Raw genomic sequence first — 9,755 nt, 5'->3', positions numbered from 1 at the left:
GATCTCCTTGGGCTTCGCCTTGCCCTTTTGTGCCACTTGGCCCTTCTTCTTGGCCAATTTAGGGCACTTGCTCTTGTAGTGCCCATGTTCCCTACACTCAAAGCATATAATATGATTTTTATTTTTAATTGAAATATTTATACCTTTGCTTGTAGGGGTGGCATCTTTCCCTTTGGATCCGGAGGTAGAAGCTTCCTCTTGATATGATCTTGATTCTCCTCCATTTGATTTTTCTTGACTCGTGGAGGTAGAAGCTTCTTCAATCTCTTCATCTCTTGACCCGGATGTAGAAGCTTCTCCTTCTTCTTGATCCGGTGTCACCAAGGATTGCTCCCCCTCAATCCTAGAGGTGGAGGCTTCATCATCTTGAATATGAAACAAGGAGTATGCTCCCTCCTTGTTCCCTTCGTTGCATTCCCTTGAAGATGAAGCTTCTTCTTGAACTTCTTCTTCGGAGGTTGAGCATCTCTCAACCTCAGAGTCCTCCTCTTGGTCTTGATCCAATGAGTCGCCCTCTTTGGATTCTCCTTGATCTGGTACAGTGGAGGGGATCTCATGAATTCTTGCCAATTTGCTCCAAAGCTCCTTGGCATCTTCAAATTCTCCAATTTGTTCCAAGATGTTGCTTAGCAATAAATTGACCAAAAGCTTGGTCACTTTGTCATTGGCCTCACATCTTTGGATTTGGTCTTTTCTCCACTTGCTCCTTTTGAGTACTTTGCCCTTGGAATTTGTGGGAGCTTCAAAACCTTCCATGAGAGCAAACCATTGCTCTATCTCCATCATAAGAAAATTTTCGATTCTTGATTTCCAAGAATCGAAGCTTGTAGATGAATATGGTGGAGCCACCCTTGTGTCAAATCCAAGTCCATCTTGGAATTGCATCTTGAAGTTGAGCTTGATAAAGTCTTGAACTTGAAGAATTTGCTCCAACTTCTTCACCCTCTAGCTTTTCTTGTTATACTTGACCCTTCCGGCGATGATTCCGGTGAAGAGCGGCCTTGCTCTGATACCACTTGTTAGGACCAAAAGTAGCTAGAGGGGGGGTTCGCTCGGTGCTCGGCGTTGATTGTTTCTTCAAGAATATGCAGCGGAAAATACAGAAACAAATACACCCACGCTAACACTAGGATTTTACTTGGTATCCACCTCCAAAGGAGGTGACTAATCCAAGGATCCACACCACGCACGCACCCTCCACTATGAAACACTCCTTTTCGGTAACTACCGAGGGCGGAGAAGCCTTACAAGACTCTCGGTACAAGAAGAAGGAAAGGGAAACAAAATACAAGCACAAAGATTACAATGAATGCAGAAAACCCTAACCCTAGCTTCTCTTCTTGCCTTTGATCCGCCTCTTGACTCGGAGAGCTTCCAAGAACCTTCAAGAACTGGCGATCACGAGCTTTGAGAGTGCTGTGGAGGAGCTGGCGAAGATCTGAGATGAAACCGTGAAAAGATGCCGCAGCCATCACACGTCTGCAACGCGGATCCCGATCGATTCGAATATTCCCAATCGATCGGGGATGCTTTGGATCATGCTTCGCTCGATAAGCGCTGGATCGATCCACGAAGCAGCCGCGTCCCAATCGATCCACTGATCGATCCGGAGGCTCTCTGTTCGCTGGGACAGGTCCGGATCGATCCACTGATCGATCCAGAGACTTGATTTTGTCCAAAACCAAGTCCCAAACCTCCCAAACCAACATCCGGTCAACCTTGACCTGTTGGTATGTCATGCCTAGCATCTAGTCACTCCCTTGACCTGCTAGGACTCCCTTACCAAGTGTCCGGTCAATCCCTTTGACCCACTTGGACTTTTCTCTGTGCCAAGTATCCGGTCAATCCCTTTGACCTACTTGGACTTTTCTTTCATGCCAAGTATCCAGTCAATCCTTTGACCTACTTGGACTTCCCAACACCGGATGTCCAATCATCCTGATCCATCTGGATTTCCTTCCTTGCCTAGCTTCACTCACTAGGGTTTTCCATCTGCCTAGCTTCACTCACTAGGACTTTCACCTGGCTTCACTCACCAAGATTTCCATCTGCCTAGCTTCACTCACTAGGACTTCCTTCTGCCTGGCTTCACTCACCAGGACTTTTCTTCTGCCTGGCTTCACTTACCAGGACTTTCCTTCTGCCTGGCTTCACTCACCAGGACTTTCATACTGCCTAGCTTCACTCACTAGGTCTTTCATTTTGCCTAACATCCCAGTTAGGACTTCCCAGTCAAGTATCCGGTCAACCTTGACCTACTTGACTCTTCTTCAATCAATATCTTATTGTCAAACATCTAAACCCAAACCAAGACTCAGCTTGGTTACCCAGGTCAACCTTGACCTGAGGGATATTGCACCAACATCATGGAGGTTCAATGTTACTCGATCAATTAATGTATATGCTTCATTTACACTCTTGTCCATAAAAAAACCTCCAGCTGATGAATCTACACTTATCTGAGAAAGAAATTTCCCTATAGAATATGTGCAGGGTCAACCATTTTTCCAAACCATGATGAGGGCACTGTCTTTGTAGACTTTTGAATATGTCCCATGCTTCAAATAATGATTCTCCATATGTCTGAGAAAAATTTATGATGCAATTCCTCATATAAATTGTTTTACTTGGACGGAAAAAATGATCCAGAAATTACTTCTCCAATTGTTTCCAACTTGTGATGCTTTGAGGACGAAGGGAATATAATCAAGTCCTTGCGTTATCCTTGATACTGAAAAGAAATACTATCAATCGAACTGCATCTGCTGACACTCCTTCATAATTCACCATATCACAAAGCTCTAGAAATGTCTCAAGGTGCCGATAAGGACTTTCTGATGCTTCTCCTCCAAATTTATGACCTTGTATCATGAAAATTAACTTTGGGTCTAGTTGAAAACTTTATGCTTTAATGTGAGGGTGCACAATAGGAGATAAAAATCTTGCAGAAATGGGTGCAGAGAAATCTCTTAAGGCCCTACTTGACATGTTAGTGCTCATGGATATCTAAAAAAAGGAAACAAAGTGCAGAATTTAAATTGTAAGAAAAAAATAAATGTAGAATTTAAAGACAAGAAAGAAAATGCAGATTTTTTTTTGAATTATGAAAATGGAAAAAATAAAAACTATTCACAAGTCTAGATTAACTAAATTGCTAGTCTACCAATGTTAATGTGAACATCCCCAGCAACGGCGCCAAAAACTTGTTACGATTTCGTAAGTGTGCACGAATTCATCATCAGTAATATATAAGATTGTCGAGCCACAGGGACTGTTGATTAGGCACTAGAGATGCCACAAAGTAAGTTATCTAGACGGTTGAAAGTTGGCTTTGACGCTTACGAACTAACGAGTGTGATTAAAGAGAGGGAAAGAAGGTTGAGTCAAAGAGAGAGGAGAGAGAAAGAGAGAATTGATCTTGGAGAGAATGAGCTTTGGGAGGTGGATTCTAGGATTTCGGTTTCATTATAATGCTAAGAGATATTACATAGATTGCTTAGTTTCTACTCTCTATGTTCATGCTCTTGCAGAAAGTTAAATTGGTCACTATCCCTAAGTATCGAATAGAGACGATTCCTATGAAATCCTGTAACGGTTAACCCCTGTCACGAGGGTGTCTCGGTAGATCACAAGAATACATGTCTAGTAAATAACAATAAGGATAAAGGTAGAGATTTGGTACGATTTCCTACTTCCTTATGGAGGAATTGCCTCTCCTTTCAAGAGAATGTCCTAGATGTCCATGAACGGGTTACCCTTGTCACTAGGCCCCTCGGGTATATGATTTAGAGCACTATTTCTATGAGAGCAGCAATTCCTAAGGGATTATTTCTCCTTTTAAGGGAACGTCCTAGACGTCCGGAAAGGGTTACCTATGTCACTAGGGCACCTTGGTCAATACACTCTAAGGCATCCCCTTTGCGTGATTAACAATCCTCCACATCAATCAACAAAGTATGCAAAGAAATATAAATATGTCACACACACAATTTATTATAAACAAGGCATTAACAAGTCATTGAATAGAAATATGGAGAATTTACATAGTTCTACATCTCCATCACATTACAAATACTTCCTAATCCTAGAAGAGGATCTCTACTCCATTGTGAGGGAAGAACAACCCCAAAACATAAAGTAAAGAATACTTACAACCCTTGATGTGAGAAGAAGGGGAAGAAGAGATGCTTGCCGAGGTTTTCAATGTCTTGGGGATATCTCCTTGCTCTGGAGATGGACGGAACATCAAGGGATGGCTGTAGATGAAGCTCTAAGGTTTCTTCCGAAGGCGAGAACCCTTTCCCAAGGAGAGGAACGAAGTCCCAAACCAAAGATGCCCCTCGAATAGGTTTCTTGACCCTTATATAGATTAGGTCACGAACGTCGTGGCACGGTCGTGCCTTCTTTTGCCTCTGGCCACGCTGCACGGTCGTGCCAATTGGCACGACCGTGTGGATCTGGGGCTCTACTCCTGGGGCACGGTCGTGCAGATGTGGCACGACCATTCCTTCTTCTGCCTCTGGCCGCGTTGCACGGTCGTGCCAATTGGCACGCCCGTGTGGATCTGGGGCTCTGCTCATGGGGCACGACTGTGCAGGATTGCACAGCCGTGCATTGCTTGGCTGTTTGTCGTGGGGGGCACGACCGTGCAAGTTTGCATGACCATGCAAAGATCCACCTCTGTTTGACAGCACGACCGTGCAAGAGTTGCACGGTCGTGCCATGTTCTTCCTCTGTTTGGCCACGCGACCGTGCAAGGTTGCACGGCCGTGTTCTCTGCCTCGTTCTGGTGTGTCGACAATCGCTATTTTTGCTCCAAAAGTTGTCCCTATCAACACAAAATCAAACAAAGAGCATATCTCCGAACAAAAGAGTATTTATGTTGAATATATACTAAGAGAGGTGAACATGCATAGAATATACGTGAATAAAGTAAGTGAATATGCATCAAAACATGTATAAATGATCATAAGATCTACGCACATCAGAAACCGAGTCCGAGTTCGAGTCCGAAACCGAAAGCGAATCAGAAACTGAGTTCAAGCGAAGCCACAAATCCGTATCCGTTTCCGAAGGGCCCAACCCCACTGTAAGCTCTCTTATTTTTGGTACTAATTTAAAAAATTTAGTTCCCTATTTGTTAAAGAAATTAGCTAAATCCAATGTTTGGATCAAATCACTTCTAAAGGAGGTTACAACCCTTAAAGAAGTTACTAACTCTGAATCCTTGACTGACCCTATTCAGACTGGAACCTCAACTCAAGTCCAAAAGCTTGAGGAAGAGAATTCCATCCTGAATACTCAAGTCAAGAATTTGAAGATTGCATTGGAATGGTTTACACTAGGTTCCAAGAATCTTGACTTGATTCTTGGAAAACAGAAGGCCGTATATAATCGATCCAAATTAGGATTTAAAACTAAAAGAAAATACCGGTCTTATCTGTCACTTGTTAACAGACCAAGTAGAAATGTAGTCCAAGCATGGGTACCTAAGTCCAACTTGGTCAATCAAGTTGGACTTGGTCAATATTGGGTCCCCAAGGATCTAGTCCATTACCTTGTAGACCATATCGAGACTATGATACAAGGGAAGCCAATAGAAAACTATCTTTAGAATTGTTTGATGATTGTTTTTTTTTCTTTTTATATTATGCATGCTTAGACTAGGATAGATTAAGGACCCAAGCGTAATTTCCACTTACTTAGTTAAACCTAGGGGTTTCAAAAAAAAAATTAAATATATAATTTCTTTGAAAGGCTCTGTCTAGAAGTGGTGGATGATCTCATACCTAAGAAGGTCTAGCACCTCGCCACAACATGGGAGCCAATCTTTGAAATGTGTATTCAATTGACAAATAAGAAAACTTAAGTCTAACTCAAATATAAATTAATCCTTAGAAATAATCTTAATTAAAGATAATCATCTCATAAAACTACAAAAGGTTCCCTTATTGATAACTTAAAATCGGGTGAGATAGATCTACAATAACATAGCAAAATTATTCAAAAATTATTTTAAAAAACATTTTAAAATCCAATTTAAAATTATTTTAAAATTATTTTAAAAACCTTTTAAAAATCCTTTTCAAAGTATTTTAAAACCCTTTTAAAATCCCTTCAAAAATTCTTTAAAAATTATTTTCAAAAACTTTTCAAAAATCCTTTTAAAAAATATTTTAAAAAACTTTTTCAAAAAATCCTTTTAAAAATTATTTAAAACCCATTTTTAAAACATTTTAAAAATCCTAATAAAAATTATTTTTAAATCATTTAAAAAATCCTTTTAAAAATCATTTTAAAAACCTTTTAAAAAATCATTTTAAAAATTATTTAAAAATCATTTTAAAAACCTTTTAAAAAAATCCTTTTAAAAATTATTTAAAAATCATTTTAAACACCTTTTAAAAAATCCATTTAAAAATTATTTAAAAAATTATTTTAAAAACCTTTAGAAAATCCTTTAAAAATTATTTTAAAACCCCTATTAAAATATCATTTTAAAAATTCTTAAAAAATTATTTTGAAAACCTTTTCAAAAATCCTTTTAAAAATTATTTTAAAAACCTTTTAAAAAATATTTAAAATTATTTTAAGAACCTTTTAAAAAAATCCATTTAAAAATTATTTAAAAAATATTTTCAAAACCTTTTAAAAATCCTTTCAAAAATTATTTTAAAAACCTTTTCAAAAATCCTTTTAAAAATTATTTTTAAAACCTTTTAAAAAATCCTTTTAAAAATTCTTAAAAAATCATTTTAAAAACCTTTTAAAAATTATTTTAAAAACCTTTCAAAAATCCTTTTAAAAATTATTTAAAAATCGTTTTAAAAACCTTTTTAAAAAATCATTTTAAAATTTATTTAAAAATCATTTTAAAAACCTTTTAAAAAATCCTTTTGAAAATTATTTTAAAAACCTTTTAAAAATTCTTTTCAAAATTACTAAAAATTATTTTAAGAAACCTTTTAAAAATTATTTAAAAATTATTTAAAAATTATTTTAAAAACCTTTTAAAAAATTCTTTTAAAAATTATTTTAAAACCTTTTAAAAAATCCTTTTAAAAATTATTTAAAAATTATTTTTAAAACCTTTTTAAAAAATTCTTTTAAAAATTATTTAAAAATTATTTTAAAAACCTTTTATAAAAATCCTTTTAAAAATTATTTTAAAAACCTTTTAAAAATTTAAAATTATTTAAAAAATCATTTTAAAAACCTTTTAAAAAATTCTTTTAAAAATTATTTTAAAAACCTTTTAAAAGTCCTTTTAAAAATTATTTAAAAAATTATTTTAAAAACCTTTTTAAAAATTCTTTTAAACTGTTTTTTTAATTCCTTTAAAAATCCTTTAAAATTCTTTTAAAAATATTTTAAAAATTATCTTCAAAATATTTTAAAAATTCCTTTAAAAATATTTTAAATAATTATTTTAAAAATCAAAATTAATTTTATAATTAATTTTAAAAATTATAATTGTAATTTCAAATTATTATTTTTTTTTTTCAAAATCTTAATCTTAAGTTTCAAATCATTATTAAATTTCAAATTATTAAATATTAATTTTTTTCAAAATCTTAATCTTAAGTTTCAAATCATTATTAAATTTCAAATTATTAAATATTAATTTTTTTTCAAAATCTTAATCTTAAGTTTCAAATAATAATGAATTTTCAAATCATATTCAATCTTCAAAATCTAAATGATAATTATTTTCAAAATATATTTAATATTCAAAATTTTAAATGGTAAACAATTTTCAAAATCATATTATCAAAATCTTAATTAAATCTTTAAATCATGTTTTCAAGCTATAATTTTCAAGATTTTCAGAATTTTAAATGTTTACTCATTTGAAATTCAAGCTCAAACTTATTTTAAATATTAATTTCAATATTGATAAAATTAAAATAAAGACAACTCCATCTCACACTCACTCATAAGCTGAATATGCTTGATAACCTAGAATGGGTGTGATGGAAAATTAGGAAAATATAAAATAACCTTTACATTTTTTGTTATGCTTGGACTCTAGGACCCTAAGAATTTATTAAGGCATTAATCAAGGGGGAGTGAAGGGAGTCGAGCTAAGTTACTTTTAAATAAAAATAAAAATATTTCTAAAAATTCAATTTATTTTTAAAATGAAAAATAAATTATCCAAAAAAAATAAAGTATTTGCTCAAGTATTTTTCAAATCACTTAGCTAAGTATTTTTACAAGGAAATATTTTTAAGTTAAGTTTTTAACATTAAATCTAAGAGTATCCATTTTTTTTAAACTAAAGGTTTTATCAATATCGGTTTTAAGTTGAGTAAGTCCTTCTTCAAAACCTTAACGTTTGAAGTTTTTTTTCTTACTTCAAAGTTTAAATGTTTAAAAATTTAGTATGTGAAAAAGAAAGTACAAATTTTTGAAAAAGTTTTTAAGTATGCTTTTTATCTAAAAATCTTTTTAAGAAGCTAAATGTTTTCAAAACTAAGTACTTAAGCTAAGCTTTTATGAAAATCCTTTTTAAGTTAAGTACTTAAACTTAACTTCTATCAATCTTTTTTAAAAAAAAAAAAAAAGAGGTTAAGTATTTTTCAAAAGTATTTCAAATTTAGCTAAATATTTTTCAAAAGCCTTTCAAATTTAGCTAAGTCTTTTCAAAAGAATTTCAAATTTTAGCTAAGTATTTTTTAAAAGCATTTCAAATTTAGCTAAGTGTTTTTCAAAACAATTCTTTTTGAAATGCTAAGTCATTTTCAACTATTAAAAAAAAATGATAAAGTGCTACTCTTCAGGGGAGCTTAGAATTACATAGAATATTTTTTTCTATTTTTCTCTCTACTTATTCTTTTTGATTTATGTCAAAGGGGGAGAGAAAAGTCAAAGTTAAAAAAAATTAAAAATTAAGAATTTAAACATAAGGAGGAGCATAAGTTTTACAAATTTTTGCATTCATGCTCATGTTTAAATTTCTTATTTATTGTAATATTTTTTACTTAACTTTGAACCGTATTGCCATAATAAAAAAAGGGGAGATTGTTGGTGCAGGAAGCATCCGACGATTCAACCTATGTTTTGGTTATGTCCAAGGGTTTAAGTTAAGTTATTTTGTTATCTAATGTGCTTGAATAAGCTTTGCAGGAAAGTCCTAAGTGTTCTTAGGAAAAAGTCCTAGCTGCGATTAGGCAGGTGAAAAATCCTAGGGGGTGGTAACCTTAGGTCCTAGGGGGTGGTAACTCTAGGTGGTGGAAAATCCTAAGGGAGGGGGGAGGGGGGGGGTAACCTTAGGTCCTAGGGGGTGGTAACCCTAGGTGGAGGAAAATCCTAAGGGGCGACAACCTTAGGTCCTAGGGGGTGGTAACCCTAGGTGGTGGAAATCCTAAGGGGGGATAACTTTAGGTCCTAGGGGGAGATAACCCTAGGTGGCAAAAAATCCTAGGGTATGGTAACCCTAGGTCCTAGGGGTGGTAACCCTAGGCAGAAAGTCTAGTCGATCTGTAGGACCGGACTGACAACAGGTATGCTCTCCTGAGTGGAGTAGGTGAGGATGTGTTCCTCGCGGAGGGAACAGTAAGCGTCGGTTCGACTTAAGGTTTCCGGTCAAAAATCCGAAGTCAGAACCGGACAGTCCGATGACTGTCATACATTTGTTTTTATGCTATTATTATGTGCTAACTTTATTTTACAGGATATGTTGTTGTATTATGAACTAACATGTCTTGTAGGGTCAAAAGAGCAAAGTTTGACTCGGGTGAACAGTACTCGAG

At 34.5% G+C, this 9,755-nt stretch overlaps 1 non-coding gene across 1 annotated transcript; it reads left to right on the top strand.

Annotated features, from left to right (window-relative positions):
- The first annotated feature begins 2,509 nt into the window (after positions 1–2,509).
- Positions 2,510–2,615, top strand: LOC122003162. Its single transcript, XR_006117830.1, has one exon. It is a non-coding gene; the product is annotated as a small nucleolar RNA R71 (small nucleolar RNA).
- The last annotated feature ends 7,140 nt before the right edge of the window (positions 2,616–9,755 follow it).

This window comes from Zingiber officinale, chromosome 7A, assembly GCF_018446385.1.
Source record: "Zingiber officinale cultivar Zhangliang chromosome 7A, Zo_v1.1, whole genome shotgun sequence".
Lineage (NCBI taxonomy): Eukaryota > Viridiplantae > Streptophyta > Magnoliopsida > Zingiberales > Zingiberaceae > Zingiber > Zingiber officinale.
The sequence above is the reverse complement of the archived record's forward strand: the minus strand, read 5'-3'. Positions and strand labels throughout refer to the sequence as shown.